Consider the following 19,001-nt stretch of genomic DNA (forward strand, 5'->3'; position numbering starts at 1 on the left):
TGTGTGTAACGGACAGGCTGCTCTCTATCAGCAGTAGACTGTGTGTGACTCACAGGCTGCTCTCTATCAGCAGTAGACTGTGTGTGACTCACAGGCTGCTCTCTATCAGCAGTAGACTGTGTGTGACTCACAGGCTGCTCTCTATCAGCAGTAGACTGTGTGTGACTCACAGGCTGCTCTCTGTCTATGGGTAGTAAAGGTATCACTGCCACTGATCAGCAGTATATACTGTGTGTGACTCGCAGGCAGGGTTGCCAACTCTGAAATGAAAAACAAGCCCAAACCAATCCTAAAAAGCCCCAAAAAAAGCCTATATTACAGGGAACCGTCCTTTTATATAACACTAATTTCTACACAATCTCCATTTGGAAAACCTTTATAAACACAAGAGGACACATTTGTACACTGATATGGCAAATGAAAACGAAAAGTGCTGTAATTTTGGACACTGGTATGTCTATACCACACAGCCCCATGATATAACAGTATAAAATAGGGCTCTGAAAGCAGTCTTCTGACACCAGCAGCTTACTGGATGGGAGGGGAGGGTGCTATAAGTGCAGCGATCGTGTGTCTGTCACAGCACTTATTTCACTAGGTTGCTGTAGATCCGTCTTCCTGTGATTTATTCCACGTTCTCCTCTGACTCCGCCAACCCATATAGCGCCACTTCATTGGAGGATTTCGCTGCACATCCCTCCCCCACAAAAAAAAACCAAACTGAATGCACCAATCACAAAATAGTAACACCTCCCAATGGTCTGCCTGTCATCAGGGCTGCAGCTATGGCGGATGAGATCAGCAAAGCACAGACAGCCCGTGACACCATATGACATCATATTCGGGAAAATTATCCGTAAGGAAATCCCGGCTAATACAATCTATGGGGCCAACTCAATGGCGCCAAGAATAATGTGGCGTTAACAGTATTACCGTTAATATGGTAATTTTAGCCTGGATTTCATCTCGCAGCTCGGAGCCGCAAGTAAAAATCCACCATTGAAATGACCTGTTATCAGGGTAATTATTCACAGTTTTACCGTATTAACGGTAACACTGTTAACGCTACGTTATTCTCGGCACAATTGAATTGGCCCCTATGAGGGCGATCAATGTAACGCTTTCCATGATGTCGCTCCACAAGCACCAACACATTTCCTAGTGGTACCTAAGAAAGCTATTAGCCAATTTTCTGAAGTAGAACCTGCTGATGACTGTTGGCAAGAAATGTGCTGCTGATTTGGGCCTGGCGAGGGGCTATCGGCTGGTCATAAATGAGGAACCAGATGGTGGCCAGTCTGTGTACCACCTTCACCTGCATGTTCTTGGTGGCCGTCAGCTGGGCTGGCCTCCAGGCTAATGGCACATACATACATAGCAGTCTCATTCTGTCCTGTCAGATGAAGTGTGTTCTCTAAATATCATCCTCCAATATATTGTCATCTGTTTAGGCAAGAATACAGTGAATATGACAATGGAAGATAAAAAATAAAATTAGTTTGTTTCTTCAATTTGTGTGGAATTTGAATATATTATTTTATTTACCATTAGGTGGCAGTTCCCAATGCAGAATTCTGTTATTTATTTTATATTTAAATAAAAAGAGCCCTTATAAACAAAAAAAAAAAAAATAGTAACCGAGGAAAAAAAAACAATTATGCAGCCTGTGGACTTGGAGAACGTCTCCAAGCCCAAAAACAAGCTACCCGCGGCAGTGATAAAAAAAACCCCCTGCAACCGTACAAAAAAAGAAGCCCAATTCCGCTTGTTATAAGTGGAATTGGCAACTATGCTCACAGGCTGCTCTCTATCAGCAGTAGACTGTGTCTGTCTGACAGGTTGTTCTCTATCTGCGGGTACTCTGCCCTAGACATGGTTCTGGAGGGATGAGTACCTTACATCAGTTTTGCCTTACACATATCTGTACAAATAGATTTCTGTAGAATATTTACTAATTCCTTCACATAGTTATCAACTTATTGTTGAGATTCTTCTATTGTGAGGATTATTCTGATATATAGGATTATGTTTGGTACTATGATTAGCCAAGCAACCGCAGGTAAAGGTACTTTACTGCCGGTGAATGCCCCTAAATCAGGAACTACGTGTTTTGGGTCTTTTTTGGAAATCCTTACTTGTGAACACGGACCATTAAGTTGAGCCCACCAATAGAGGTAGTCTCCGTGCAATTCGAGGACAGTTGCAAACAGGTGGAGATGCTTACTCTAGAAGATGTCCGAATCCCAAAATCTTAAAATAAAAAAATAATAAACAATTAAAAATTAAATACCAATCCGCATGACGGGACCTTACACTCCTCGTGACTGCGGAGGTATGGGGTCACCTACAATTATTCAAATATCAATGGGTGGCGTACACCTAAGATATTTGGAACTTGTGGATCATGTCCAGAGTGGAGAAACACGGGGGGGGGGGGGGGGAGGGGTTTTATTCAAGCCTGTTCCTGGTGCCCAAAACAAGACGGATCATTTCTAAACCTAAAGGGGCTAAAACAACATCTACGAGTAGACAAGTTTCGGATGGGATCAGTCCTTTGTTTTTACAGTAGGAAGCTCCCATTATCAATTCAGGGCTTTCCCCTTCGGCTTTTCAGAGCCCACAGAGTTTTCACAAAGATTATGGCGGTAATGGCAGAACGTTATTCCGCATTTGGACTATTGGACTATTTTCCTGGGCTGCTCGCCATGGAGCATCTGCAGCGCAGCTGGGTAGGGTGGCGACCTGGTCCTCTGTTCATAGCTTTACGAGGTTTTGCCAGTTCAACATATTATTGCGTCTGCGGACGCCAATTTCAGCTGCAGTGTTTTGCGAGCCAGTAGACCAGAGAATTCCCTCCCTTAGGAGCTACTTTAGAAGGTCCCCATGCTAGCAGTGTCCCCCAGAGTGGATGAAGGAGAAAAGATGATTTTTGCACTTACGTTAAATCTCTTTCTCCGATTCCATCTGGGGGACACTGCGTTCCCTCCCCTTTTGCTGTTCTACAGTTAGTTGTGTTGTTGAGCCCTTTTCTTGGGACTTTAGTATTACTGAGGTCTGTGGGATTGCAGAGGGGAGGAGTCGGCAGCAAACTTGGTTAACTATTTAAGTGCCAACTCCAACGCCCTCAGACAACCCCATGGTAGCAGTGTCCCCCAGATGGAATCATAGAAAGAGATTTAACCTAAGTACAAAAATCTTCTTTTCCTCTTCAATCCATTGCAATGGTTACATTCCATTCTAGTTTAAATCGAAAGAGGAAGTAAAAATACCCCCAGATAGTATATAAGATTGCTTCTCCTCTTCCCCTACATCTTTTCTTGTCTTTTGCTAGGTAGGTCAGGTAGTTTTTGTTTTAAGTAGTGCAGAGTCTTACCTACTTTGTAATTGCCAGCAATGCACTATCTGCAGTGTAAGTTGAGGGTTGTGATTTGTCCCTGGGGAACACCAGTTCCCCAGGGCAAAAGCTGTAAAGGCAAGGTTTGCCTTTAAAACCATTTTCACTTTAAATTTACCATGCAAAGTTGCCAAGTATCAGTGATTTGCAAAAATCGCTGTTTAATACATTTACCCCCTAGTGTGTAATTCAAATCACATGCCAGTTCTCTGATGTCGGCGGGCTACTCGTTTGCCGCATTTTGTCACAGGTCGTCAAAATAGACAACAAGTTGAGGATCGGACTTGGAACTGGTTATAGCGTTGCCTGTTCCTGGATGAAAAAGGACTGCTATCTTAACTGTGATGAAACTTACACTGAAGCTCCAGAATCATTTTTGAAGATCGTTAAAAAAAAAAAGTAGTAGTTTTTTTGTGTGTACATAAAGTTGTGAAATAATTTATTTATAAGGAGTGGGTGCAGCGTGGAATAGTGTCAATCTAACAAAGAGATTAGAACATATTCAGTGATGAATAGTATAAAAGTGGAGTTTGGTTCCAAAAGTAGACTCCTATATAGCTAGTATGTCGCCCAGGCGTACTGTGGAAAGTTGTTTTAAGGATATTTCATACTTTATATTTCATTGTGATTCATATTTTATTTGGAATCACAATGAAGTCTGGCATGGCCAGATCACTCAGACTATGGGGTAAAGATGCATATGTCAAAGAAAAGGTGAGCAGGAAATACATGTCACAATGATTTGGGTTTATACAGAGCAATAGTATTCTGTTGCTTTTTCAGCAAAGTCAGTGGCTTCAAAGCAGTTGCTAGAAGAGTCAGCTGGTTGTGCCCTGGACACTAGGGGCCTGATTCATTAAGGATCTTAACTTGAGAAACGTCTTATTTCAGTCTCCTGGACAAAACCATGTTACAATGCAAGGGGTGTAAATTAGTATTTTGTTTTGCACATAAGTTAAATACTGACTCTTTTTTCATGTAGCACACAAATACTTGATGGCTTATTTGTACACTGAAATTTTAAGTTGCTATTTGTGTGCTACATGAAAAATCAGTCAGTAATAGAAATATGGTGCATACGCAACTGCGTATTGCGACACGTGGGTCAAGATGACCAAAGATTGTGATAGGCCTTTCCCAACAATAGGGAGTTTTAATGCAGAGGTACTAAATACTGTAAAAGATAAAGTATGGTTAATTAAGTCAACGAAAGTGAGAAAGACATAATGATTGTTTAAAATTGTGGCAAATGGAAGGTAACACGTGGCAGAGCAGCGAATGCACCGCGGAAGTAGGCATGTCGAAAAGCGCGCGCACGGCGGAAGTAGCCGTTGAGAAGCGTGGCGAACTCAGCGCAAGCGCGCCCCCCGCCACCTTATGTGGCGGGAGGGGTAAGTACAGCCGTTATTAAAACTGAAAAAAGAAAAATTGCTAGGTTATATCCTGTTTTAAGTCAGTTCAAAACAAATGTATCAGAAGATGAACCCACTGTGATTTCAGCCATTGCTCATGCTGTTAATATGCTAGAGGTTCAGCGTAAGTATGGGAAAGGAGCAATGGCTGAGATAGGTGAGAGTAGTGTGATCACTAGGAGTGATAGCGTTCTAAATCTTGAAACAGCAGATCCGGTAGTGACTTCTGAAACCAGTGAACCAGTGGGTGCGTACCCAGTCCGCACAATATCAGTTCCCAATGGGAAACCGGATAAGGATGGTGTAGTTCCTTTAAGGAATGTTACAATGCATTGTCCTTGGACTAGATCAGAATTACGTTCCATTATGACTGAATTCCCAGATCCTAGAAAAGAGTTGGCAAAGTGTCAGAAATTTGTTAAAGACTTAGGAAATGCACACGAACCAACCAATAAGGATTGGCGTGTAGTGTTGAGGGCGTGTCTTCCTCCCCATACTGACATACAAAAATTTATCATTATATTATTTAGCCATCTATTTTCCAGTAGTAGTAAATTGGAGTAAGATTTTCACCATAAAACAAAAAGATAGTGAAACTGCAGCGCACTATTTTGGTAGAGCTCTTGCATCAATGACACAGTTTACTGGGGTATCAGATATAAGGGAGAACCCACATCATAGGGAAGTAGCGGTAATAGTACTGATGGATGGTTTAAAGTAAAATCTAAAAACCAGAGTACAAACCTCAACCCCTGGTTGGAGGGGCAACACGGTAGATTCTCTTAGAGAAATTGCTGTGAAACATGACAAAAATATTTTTAGGAAAAGGGAAGAAAAGAGTGACAAGTTGATGACGGTGAGTATACAGGCATTAGAGGGAATGCATACACGACCATCAGCATATAACCCACATAACAGGAAATGCAGAATGTTGAGATGTTATAATTGCAAAGAAGGACATATGAGAAAAGATTGTACAAACGGAAGGTATAATCCTAATGAAGGGTCACATAGATATCCTCCAAGGAGGGATTCACATAGACTAGAAGACTCACACCTGCCGCACATGTTACAGCAGCAAATGCTGCGCGGGAAATCAATAGTCAGCGCTAGGGGTCAGGTCATACCTGTAGTCTACAGCCAGTGAGGTTAACTGAGAGTCAGAGAGAAGAACCAACAATGATAGTTGACATAGCTGGTAGAAAACAAACTTTTCTTGTAGATACAGGGGCGGCCAGATCTGTGATAACCTCTCCTTCTAATCTACAGGTGACCAGTAAAACTATTCCAGCTATGGGGGTAACGGGAAGAGTGTTACATTATCCTCTAACTAAACCCGCTGAAGTTACTATCGAGCCTCTGCATACTAAGCATTTGTTTCTCTTGGCTGCGGCGGCTCCTACTAACTTGCTAGGGAGAGACTTGTTATGTAAAATGGGATGTGTCATATACTGTACTTCAGATGGTGTGTTCCTAGATATACCCGGGAAGGTCGCTCATGAGGTACAGGACATATTGGACACCCCTCAAAGGTTAATGTTACACTCTACTTGAGATGGACTGTGTTCTATAACAGTAAAGGGGATGTTGCTGGAAATACCAGGTTCACTATGGACCAGAGATGGACAGGACACTGAACTGATGGCAAACGTAGCCCCTGTCATGGTCAATCTAAAAAGTGGTAGGATAGCTCCAAAAATCCCACAGTATCCATTAAAACCGGAGGTGGAACTAGGGGTATATCCTGTTATTGAAAGGCTGTTACAACAAGGGATTTTAATTCGTACAGCCAGTACAGCAAATAGTCCCATTTTCCCTGTGAAGAAGAGTGTGGGGAGGGGCTATAGATTAGTCCAGGACTAAAGGGGAATTAATAAAGTTGTTGAGAGCCATTTCCCCGTAGTGCCGAATCCAGCTGTCATCCTCATGCAGATTCCACCGTCTGCTAGTCACTTTACTGTCATTGATCTATGTTCTGCTTTCTTCTCAGTCCCTCTTCACCCTGACTGCCAATACCTTTTTGCATTCTCCTACCGGGGAGTGCAATACACATGGACCAGACTACCCCAGGGGTTCATTGACAGCCCCAGTATTTTCTCCCAAACCTTACATGACTGTTTGCAATCCTTTCAACCCCACAATGGGTCTGTTCTAATTCAATATGTGGACGATTTGTTGCTGTGCTCTAATTCTTTTATGTCATGTTTACATGATACTAAATTGTTGTTGCTTCATCTTTCACAAACAGGGCACAAGGTGGCAAAAGATAAATTACAGCCATGTCAGACTAAGGTCAAATACTTGGGACACTGCCTCACTAAGGGGCTAAGACACCTGACAACCGACAGGATTGAGGCCATACAACACATGACTCTGCCTCAGAGCCAGAAGCAGATTCGTACTTTCCTGGGGATGTGTGGATACTGTAGATCCTGGATCCCAGGTTTTTCTATTCTGGCATTACCATTGCAGGAGCTAGTCTCTTCGTCAAAACTAGAACGTGTTGTACACACAGAAGAGTCAGAGCAAGCGTTCTTTAATCTTAAAGATAGTCTGACTAGAGCACCTGCATTGGGAATACCTGATTATGGAAAGCCTTTTGAGCTATACTGTACGGAAGCTGATGGTTGTGCAGCAGGTGTCCTCACACAGAAACATGGTGACGCTAGCAGACCGGTAGCATACTACAGTGCACAATTGGACACTGTGGCAACATCACTCCCAACATGTCTCAGAAGTGTAGCAGCAACTGCTCTTCTGGTAAGTAAGAGCGAGGACGTAGTATTAGGACATAATTCAAATGTCTATACACCCCATGCTGTATCAGCTCTGCTAAATTCAGCCCAAACCAGACATGTTTCTTCAGCTAGATTCACGAAGTGGGAACAAGCCCTGATGGCACCCTCAAACGTCACCATCAAACGATGTAGCACCTTAAATCCAGCTACATACCTTCCATATGTGTCTCTAGAGACACAAAGGGTGGGAGGTGAGGAGACCCTGGTTGATGATGAGTTAGGCAAGAATACTGACACGCATGATTGTATGGAACACCTGAATCAGACCTTTACTGCAAGGCCTGACATACGTGACACCCCCTTAGAAAATGTAGATTTTACGTTTTATACAGAAGGGAGTTGTCATAGACAGAGACGGGAGAGCTATGTACTGGTTACGCTGTTGTAGACGATCAGGATGTGGTAGAAGCTGAACCCCTTGGCCCACCTCACTCAGCCCAGGTGGCGGAACTAGTAGCACTAAGGAGAGCGTGTGAGTTGGCAGAGGGTAAATCAGCCAATATATATACTGACTCTAGGTACGCCTTCGGGGTAGTGCACGATTTTGGGGCCCTTTGGCGTCTCAGAAACTTTACGACAGCAGCAGGTACGCCAGTGGCACACTCACAACACATAAAAGGACTTCTGACAGCGATACAATTACCCAGAACAGTAGCCGTCATAAAGTGCAAAGCCCATACCTTTGAAGAAGACCCAGTGTCACTGGGCAATAACAGGGCGGCAACAGGGCAACCTATGACTGTATCGACCGAGACTATGATGGTTTTTCAGACATTAGACATGCAGAAACTAATTGAAATGCAAGATTTGTGTTCCCTGCAGGAAAAGGCGGTCTGGAAGGCGAAGGGATGTGGTCAAGAGTCCTCAGGACTCTGGAGGGATGGACAAGGTAAGCCTGTAGCTCCCCGAACGTACTATCCAAGCCTGGCTGAAGCAGCACACGGCCTGACTCACCTGGGTAAAGAAGGTATGTGCAAACTGGTGAGAGTATACTGGTGTGCTCCTGGATTTTCCTCTCAGGCTGGTAAGAAGGCAATGTCATGTCTTACTTGTTGGAGGAAAAATATCAGGAAAACTATTCCAACTGAGCTATCCCACATCCCTCCTACAGACGGACCTTTTCAGGTAATACAAATTGACTATATCCAATTACCACCGTGCAGGAATCTAAAGTATGTGTTAGTGTGTATTGATGTGTTTTCCGGTTGGGTAGAAGCATTTCCGGCAGCCACTAATACTGCTGTGTTCACTGCAAAGAAAATTGTACAAGATTTTGTATGTAGGTTCGGTATCCCTTGAATCATTGAGAGTGATAGGGGTACCCACTTTACTGGTGATATCTTCCAAAATATGTGTAAACTCATAGGAATCGGTAGCAGACTTCACACCCCTTACCGAACACAAGCCAGTGGTAAGGTGGAGAGAGTAAATGGTACTATAAACAACAAGCTGTGTAAGGTAATGGCTGAAACTGGGTTGGCATGGCCTGAGGCTTTGCCATTGGTCCTCCATAGCATTCGGACCACTCCTAGACCTCCTCTTAATCTGTCCCCCTTTGAGATACTGTTCGGACGACAACCTCATTTGATCGTGAGTCCACAAGACGACTTGAAGTGTAATAATGAAGTGACTGTACAATATCTTATAAGAATGAGTAGACAGCTAACACAACAACTAAAAATGCTGTCACCTGGTATGCCAGAGACGAACTGTCATGATGTTGAACCTGGAGACTATGTTATGATCCGCAATTTCTTACGTTCAGGTTGTTTAACAGACCGTTGGGAAGGCCCGTACCAAGTGCTGCTGACCAGTACTATATCACTGAAGGTTGCAGAGAGAGACACTTAGGTCCATTCCACACACTGCAGGAGAGTCCATAATCCGGAGAAAGTGCAAGATAAAACTGAGACCGATGACATAGATCTATCACTTGTGAGTCTGTTCCGGGAGACCTAAAGCCTGCAGTCGAGACACCTGAACCAGAGACGTTGCCCCAGAACTATCTTTCCAGCGATGAAGTGGCGGTTTTTGTTTTTCTTTTGTTCCAGGATTTTCCTTGTTTTTACTCTTTCTAGGACATTCTATTTTTGTGAAGGAGGATGGAGGACGGAGGAAGGTTCTGGTAGTGATGCGGATGAGATGGAGGCAGAGGAAAAGTTATTAGAATACTCAGAGCAGCCCATTATCAAGCTTGGTCCGAGGGTTATGAAAAGGTCTGCTAGCTCAGGAACTCGGAGGCAGTGTGAGGGGCTATTATCTGATGAGTATTGTGTCTGCAAGTTTTGTGACTCCCTAGTTGAAGAGAGATGCATCCAACGATGCCAGTCCCCCAGTACTCATAATATAGGCGGGCATCCTTTGGAGGATTATCACTCCCTGGTGGGTAAGGTGCTAAACCAAACCGAGTGTTGAGTGTGCTCTCGCGTGCCTCAAGGGCAGCATAATATAGGACTAGTGCCATTCCCTCTAAACATATCCGAAGTACTTGAATTGAGGGGTGGGAGGCCCATAGACGGGAGGTACAATAACACTAGGTCCTCTAGTCTGACGCTTCGACAATACTCCATAGACAGATCTTTGCTGTGTCTAAATATCTCTCATGCAAAACGTCTGGAGAATTGGGAAGCTGACCCATCAGATCAGACAATGGCTCGCCACACTCATTTTAGAGGGAGACTCATAAGGTCATCAATAGGCAGAAATGTTGATGGAAGTCACAAACTAGGGCGTATAACCAAACATAAGAAGGTATCCATTGGAAAAGTCTCTAGAGATAATTGTAAGGATGTCATCCATGCCGACACGTGTCTGGAGCAAATGGAGACACTAGGCATGGGTAGTTTTATCAAAACTCTGTGTGATATAATTAATGGACATACTGTTCCTTATGTTCTCCCTGATGATGTGTATTTTGTTTGTGGAAGAAAAGCTTATTCCTGGGTGACTCCGAGTTCCAAGGGCTTGTGTTTCTTAGCTAAACTGGTTCCTGAAATCATGACTATTACTCATGAAGAAATGGTTGATATTCACAAAACTACATCACCACCATACATACACACACAGTATGAACACCGTGGCAAGAGAAATATGATTCCTGGTGAGGAACCCATAGCTACAAAATTGATTAGTGAAACTGCTGGTTTTCAAGTTATGGTTGCTCTAGATCTCACCAGGACCGCTCGGGGAACATTAAACTTTAAATATATCCAAGACCTAGCTAAATTAATAGATAATATCACTGAGATGTATGATGACACTTTCAGGTATACTGGAAGGGAGCTACAAGCGTACAAGAAGGAGTTGGTGCAACATAGACTGGTACTAAATTATCTCACCTCTTTCACTGGTGGGTACTATGTAACACTGGCCACCCAGTTCGGTGTCAAATGTTGCACGTACATCACCAATAATACGGATGACCCTAAAGAGGTTATAGACCGGAAGATGGATGAAATTTTGCAACTGAAATGGGAATTTTGAAAGAACCATAATTCTTCATTATATGAGGTCGGGGAAAAGGTGGCAGGTTGGTTCTCATTGTTGAACCCTGTGAAATGGTTCTCCGGTCTGGGGGAGTGGGTACAGGAAATGGTTGCTAGTGTAGGTAAGCTCCTTCTCCTTATACTGGGTGTCATCTTAGCAATTGGTTTATGTATCAAATGTGTTCCTACTGTGTTGAAATATGGAAAATGGTCTCCTAGGAGTAACACTGAGAAAGAGACTGAAAGGGTGGTACCAGATACCGAGATCATGGTCTGTGAAGAAGTATTGTATAATCCTGAACTTGAAACGGTGATTGGGTGATTAGTTTATTTCACTATCAAAGGGTGGAGCTGTCGAAGTCAGCAAATTGGATAAAGTCATTTCAATTAAAATCGAGCAAACTTGGTTGTCTTTGTCTGAAAAGATGCGTACGGTACGCTATGGCGTAAAAGGGCGTACGCAGCTGCAACACGTGGCAGCAACAGTATTTGGTCTTTTACCATACATTCGCACAAACACGCATACTTGTAAAATAGTACACATTAATGGTAGTTGCAACACATAGGCAGTTATGTTGAAATATAGTAGTATTTATGTGTTATAATATAAGTTATATGCACATTAGTGAAATATATGGAACAGGTTGAAGGAATCTTATCATGTGTGGTATCATAATAAACCTCTTAACATTTGTTACTGTTTGGTTCACTCTGCGAAGGAATCGCAGAGTGCATACACAAGTTATGAATGATAGGGAATTATGAACTACTTAAGACTAACGAATCATACCCCCTGGAGAGATGACCCCCTCCTTTGGATTCTTTAGGATGAACTAGCCAATGATTGACAACCCCTTGGACCTTCCTGTAACCTGTACCAATAGAAGCAAGCTATACCATCTCCATTGTATTACTGTATTTCTGTGTGCATATAAGCAGCAGCTTCACATCTAGTGTTCAGACATCTTGTCCCCAGACTTCAGGATTGAATGACTGCACACTGGATCCAGAGCGCCTGCGATAAGTAACGGCTGTACTTATTATTATTTCGCTTGAATTATTCTGCTACTTTTTGAGAATAAATCTTTGAGCTTTGAAAACACAAATCGAGGTTCGACAATCGTTATTGGTTAGCGACAATACGCACTTAACAATATATTATGGTAGGCACTAAGGTTTAACTCTTTCAATGCCAAGTATTACTCTCCCGGCACAGCAGCGCACATTTAAAATGTATTATTTTTTTCTTAAATGCAATTTTAAATAATCATTTTTTACATGCAGCACATAGCACTAGTAATTGAACCCCTCCAGGTATTCATTCTCCCAGCACCAGAGCATATTTAAAGATAGCTGCCGCACATGTGCAGCAAACAGGACTCAAGAACCGGATATAGGAGTTCCAAATAGATCCTGTACAACACCAAGTATCTCTACTTAAGGTGAGATGCATCAAAATTCAGTCTTTGGCTGGTCAACTACAGGTTCAACGTTAGATTACAGTATGAATGGGCCTTTGCCCTCCTCCATCATAGCAATTATACCCTGGGCAAGGTGGCACATGAGTTAGACTTATTGGGATCACAGACAACTATCTGTGTATCATGCTACTCCATTAACAAAAACCACCAGAGAGTCTAGGTTAATTGGCTGCTAACAAATTGACCCTAGTCTTTGTGTGTGTGTGTATGTTAGGGAATTTAGACTGTAAGCTCCAATTTGGCAGGTACTGTTGTGAGTGAGTTCTCTGTACAGCGCTGCGTAATTAGTGGCGCTATATAAATAGCTGATGATGAGTCTCTCAACTGGTGGCAGAATCCAAAACCAAGAGACCTGTGAGAATTTTTTCCAGAACTAGATTGGATATCACTCACCACAGACTCCAGTACACCGCAGGCTTGCGGGCTCATCTCCTGTCAAAAGTCACACAGGGTGTGTAGTCCAAGAATGAAAAGAAAATACCCATAAATGTTCTTTAAAATGTGGGCAATCTGGAATGCAATTCTGTCCTTCTTTTCTTGCAAAGAAAGTGTCTCAAGGCATTCTCAGACAACCAGGTTGTGGAAGCTTTCATAAATTGCCAAGGCAGGACTATGAGGCCAAAAATAACAAAAATCATGTTATGGGCAGAGAGAAACCTAAAATTGCTCTCAGCACTTCATATGGCAGGCAACCAGAATGTCATAGCATATTATTTCAGCCAAAAGCAAGTTTATTCAGGAGAGTGGACTCTGCATTAGTAAGTATTTCAGTTTTCTCAAATCGCGACAATTCAGAACACCAAGGTGCCCAGATTTTTTTCTCACCAAAATATTCCAGGAACAGGGAATATATGCTCTGACAATCTCATGGACCTTTCAATGGGGATATGTCTTCCCTCTGGTTCCTCTCATTGCTCACACCTTTTTTTTAAAAAGCAGAATTTATACCAATCCTACCATTCTGGCCACAATGCAGTAACTTTGGAGATGCTTCAGGAGCAACCATGATCTCATTGGTCAGACCTTGAACACCAAGGCCCAATTCTTCATGCAAAACTAGAAGGACTATCTTTGATATAGTGATTAAGTGGTCACAGCTCAGATAAATCTCAGGGGAAAATGATTGATAATCTTCTACATACAAGAAAAAAATATTCTTCAGTGATTTATTCTAAAATTTTGAAGTTCATAATGTGATGTGAGCCTGAAGTGGATCATCTTCTTTACTATGGTGCAGCACGGTGGCTTACTGGTTAGTACTTCTGCCTCACAGTGCTGGGATCATGAGTTCGATTTCCGACCGACTGGCCTTATCTGTGTGGAGTTTGTATGTTCTCCCAGTGTTTGTGTGGGTTTCCTGCAGGTCCTCTGGTTTCCTCCCACACTCCTAAAAACCTACTAGCAGGTTAATTGGCTGCTATTAAATTGACTCTCTCGGACTCTGTGTGTATGTAGGGAATTTTAGACTGTAAGCTCCAATGGGGCAGGGAGTGATGTGAGTTCTCTGTACAGCACTGCGAAATTAGTGGCTAGATATATAAATAGCTGCTGATGATGATATTATTAATTATCCACAGGATGGCCTTAGGAAAGCATCCTCCCAACTGTAAAGGTGATATTTGCACATCAATGTCTTGCTAGATACCAAGTTAGCTTCAAAAGACCTTATTATCCATTTTATCAAGTATTGAAAACAATTTGTCCTCATATTAACTCTTTTTATTGCACTATGGGATGTCAATTTAGATTTCAAAACTCTAAACCCTTTGTGCCTTTACAAAAGTTTTCCTTAATGTGGCTAAACTAAAGGTGGTATTCCTAGTGGCAATTATTTATGCCCATGGAATTGGAGAACTCCAAGCTTTGTGGTGTCTACACAGATAAAGTAGAACTAAGGACTAATTCGGCTTTCCACTTTTCAAATTAATCAAATTTTATTGACATCCTTTTGTTCGCAAATAGCTGATAATAAAAAGAAAGCTGCACACATTGGATTTAGTCAGGGTGTGCCCCATCAAAACAGACCATCTCAAAAATGGATCAGAGAAGTCACTATGAGGCATACAATATAAACTGATGTAAGGTGCCAAAAATCCTGAAAGCTCAGAGACCATTTCTTGGGCACATAGTGCCCAGAACTCAAAGGTGGATCTCTGTAAAGCAGCTGGATGTTCATCTGTTCATACCCTCGCCAGATATTGTCAACAAGACGTAATGTCATCCACTGATTAACAGTTTGGGTAATATTCATGATGCTACTTAATAAAATTTGTATTTTATTATGCAGCATATATGGTTTATCTGGTGGTGTTACCCTCCCTATTATTTTTGCTTGGGTACATCCCATTGTAGTGGCTGCCATTAAGGATGAAAGAGGTAAGAAGTGAACTATATTTACTTATAATTTCCTTTTCATTGAGACACTCCATTTCAGACCAATTTTGCCACCCATGTTGTTCGATATGTTTTTGCTTGTATGTCTTAGGGACAGCTTGAGTTACTCAAAGATACAGGGAAGTGGAGGAGCTGCACTATATAGTTCCTGGGGGCGTTTCTATTTTATGGTTTCTTCTTGAGGCTAGAAGAATAAAGATAGGGCATTAGAAGCTGCAAGACACCCATTGTAATGCCTTCAATGGAGTATCTCGAGGACAAGGAAATATCTGTAAGCATAATGTGCTTGAATCTAACCAACTCGTATATAAAAGTGGTCATGATCACTCCCAAAAATGTTATATTCCTCATTATCCTGATTAGGGGGTAATCATGACCCCCTTCCCCATTTAAAAATGTAACAAGGGAACTGTCAGCTGCAAGACAGTTTCTTCACCTTGCAAAAACACTTTCACTTTGATGGCATTGCTTCTTTTGTTTCAGTTAGATTGAACTGTTTGGTAGTTTACCTGAGTAATCTTCTCCTTCCTGGTTGGCCAAATAAGGGGTTCATGATCTGCGATCTATGATCCATGTAAATTTTGGCTCACACCAATATCTCTGCTCGTTATCCAAGGCCCAAAAAATTGCCCCCCACACAGATCTTATCCTGTTATAATAATCCACCTCTGCAGCTTTCTGCTTAGGAAGACAGGTAAATTCTTCAACTTACAGATATCTTGAATTATCTGAAACACAACTGGGGTTCTTTAAACTGTAGAAATCTCTTTGAGAGTTTTTAACCTTGAAATTTCACCACTCAGTGCTTCTGCACCTTGACCGTCCTAATGAAGAAAATATTCTTAGTCAGGCTGTGACCTGTCCCTATGCTAGCTATTGTATCTGCTATACCTGTGGGGACTTGTCTGCAGGACCTCTTAGCTTCTTTAAACTAGTCTATCTTTCATGTGTAGGTTACACTACCTCACTTCTCACATCCGGTTCATTATCTGGTGACATTTGCAGGGGGTTGGGAGTCTATGTTGTGATGTGTTCATATATCTGTCCCTAAGAAGGTTGACATGTCTTCACAGTAACAAAGTCGAAATAAACATTCCCCCTCCTATTCTATATAGGTGTGCTGGATTGAGTTGGCACACTGTTAATATCTGGATCTCTTTCCTAAACTCCTTTATTGTGCACTGAAGTTTGCTAGTTCATGGACAGGATTATAATTTTGCCCTCCCAGTCATGCTGCCTCCTGAAATTATGATACAACACTCCATATACATATAAAGGAAGGTTTAGAAGGATAAGGCTGTGGTCACTCCCCTGTAAACCTCTTGTATCTAGCTCTACCTGAATCTCCAATTAAGCACTTGGGGGGCTAGCTGAGAGAACACCTTCTTACTGCTTAGACTCATTTGTATGGAAACCCACCAGTTTTGTCACAAATTAATACACACTCAACCTCTGTTCTACCTCGTAGTTATACAGTTCCCTGACATTGTGATACACTACCAACTCCATGCTTCCATTGAATGTATAGGGTTATGGCAGGGGTAGCCCTCCTGTAAACCTCTCGCTTCTAACAAAACCTTAGTCACCTCTTGGCGACTAGCTGAGAGTACAAGCTCATGACCCCTTGATTCATTTAGTGTCATTTTCTGCTACAGTTTTGGACAATGGGGGCTCAAGTACAGATGGATACACACTTCCCCTCTGTCCTCCTTTCTAGTCAGTGGCTCTCTCTTGGTCCAGCAATATACACAACAACTGGGTGAGATCTTAGGGCATGTATCTTCTCAATGGGGATGGGAAATGGTATAGGACTTTTTCTTCTCTGGACAGATGGCAGTGAGGTGCCCCACCTTATTGCAAACAAAACATCAACACCCTTTCAGAAAACAAATAAGAAGAAACTCCAGTAGGATTGGTGGAGGAAGGGGGCTGTGGTTTTCCTTCAATAGTACCCCCATTCATTTGGGAATGCCCTGACACAAAACCTCCTGTTTTTTAGTTGCAGATGCCAGATTAGTGTCAAGTCTTTCAGCCATCCTGGCTGAGTACTCAGATGAGGGTAGGTTTACGATCCATCAGTCATTCTTTCACATCTGCACACAGCTTTAGAAACTACTCTGGGATGATCAAATCTTTTAGACCTTCAAAGGTGTTGACTTTTAACCTCTAATCCACTGTTGAAGAGCAATAAATAATTAGCCCACCAGTTCAGAGTAGGTGAGAGAGGCGCTTAAAGTCCCGGAACTTTTGCTGATGTGCATTGGGAGTGATGATTAAGTGCTACAACAGTTTTTATAGCCTCATAATCCTGGTTCTGTTCAGAGGGAAGATCTGCAAAGGCTTCTAAAGCTTTACCTTTTGGTCCACAGGTAAGTATTGCATCCACTGACAGCAGAGGAGCTGCTGCTGTATGCAGGTTTTGCAGACCCTGCACAAAGGTGACCAGACCCTATCTTTTTCAAAACAGGACATGCTTTGGATGTGGTCTGCTGATACTAGCTTCTCTGGCTTCGGTAGGCTGGAGAGTTTTTCAAGCTGTAGGTGGTACCTTCTTTCAGCTTTACAATATATTGCTTCTCTTTCTGCTTTCCACTCTGCAGCCTGCCATACTGCTGCTTCTCTTTCTGTCTGCCTTATTCTTGGCATTCTGCCTGATACTGTAGAATTAGCATTTTTGTTACAATGTCCATGGGTCCAAACTATTTTAAAGCAGTTTGCAAGTGCATTGTCCATAGTTGATCTGTTTGAATTCTCTGAAAGCACCAGTCCAGCACCTTTGGCAATTTCCACTGCCAAACCACTCTCTGACACTGAGCTGTGCATTTCATGGCACAAGTCTCCATCTTGGCTGTGATCCCCATGAAAGAGGGCTTGTATCAACTGATTCTTGCTCTTAGCAATAGTTGTAATTCCTCTGTCCTCACATTGCCTAGCAAGTATATCCTTAGTTTATATGGAGAGGCTACCATTTTTGCACACCTGATGCAAAATAAAAATAAACCAAGGGAAGGGGAGGAAAAATATTTGCACTGTAGGTTTTAATATATTTGGAGCAGTGAGTTATGTTGGTGATGATGTAATCTATATCCCCTTCCCAGAAATCATATATATTTTATCAATAAATTCTTAAATAAAATATTCCACATGCCCCACATTTCCCATACCAACCCTCTCCCTTAGAGACATTTTGCTTATGTAGATTCCCTTTAAGAGGCTTCATCTCCATATTTTATGCTTTACTTCTCCAACATGACTTACCAGCTAAAGAGCCTCACAAGGTTTGTTGAGGCGAGGACAAGGGTGAGATCCTCAATCAAGAGAAAGGATCTCATGTAGGTTGTCAAATCATCGCTCTGCATGCAAATCAAAGAAGACTCAAATAAACTTCTGTTCAGATGGCACTTCGTGCCCTCCAGAATAAGAGCCATATATATCATGCTACCTCGATCTTTTCTGACAGAATTGTGGCGGTCGGGGCACTCTTTTCCACTTTTGGTGGAGCTGTCCCAAGTTTGAGATTTTCTCTTATGCTTCCCTGGAGGTTCCAAAGCAGATTTGAAAACTTGTAGGCTATATACTCACAACAACTTGATGTCTTATAGTCATAAATTGGAAGAAACCTGACCCCCCTACAATCCCTGCTCTTATCAATAATTTCTTGGCAGATATATAAGCTCGATTACTTTATAAGATTAATTCATGATCGGCCCAACCAATTTTTATCTGTTTGGAGTTCATGGACTGAGCAGTTGATTCATGAAGTTCTCCCTGTCTGAATCTATCACTATAGACACAACATAAGAACTCGATCTCACCTCTTCTCTTTCCTCTCCCCCTTCCCTATACTTCCAGACACAGCATAAGAACTCAAACTCGCCTCTTTTCTCTTTCTTCTCCCCCTTCCCTATACTTCCTGATGCTAACATCCCCCTGTTTCCCTCCCTTCCCACTGCTTTTGAGCTCTAACTATCTGTTGTCTTACAAATTGGAATTTCCTCTGAAGTTGATATGTCATAAGTTGCATTTTGCTCAAGGAT

The 19,001-nt window shown here is 42.3% G+C and overlaps 1 pseudogene; it reads left to right on the top strand.

The window, feature by feature from the left end:
* The first annotated feature begins 629 nt into the window (after nucleotides 1-629).
* Nucleotides 630-1,475, top strand: LOC142140175 (adenosine 5'-monophosphoramidase HINT1-like; annotated as a pseudogene).
* Nucleotides 1,476-19,001: the final 17,526 nt, after the last annotated feature.

Source organism: Mixophyes fleayi, chromosome 2 (genome assembly GCF_038048845.1).
Source record: "Mixophyes fleayi isolate aMixFle1 chromosome 2, aMixFle1.hap1, whole genome shotgun sequence".
Lineage (NCBI taxonomy): Eukaryota > Metazoa > Chordata > Amphibia > Anura > Limnodynastidae > Mixophyes > Mixophyes fleayi.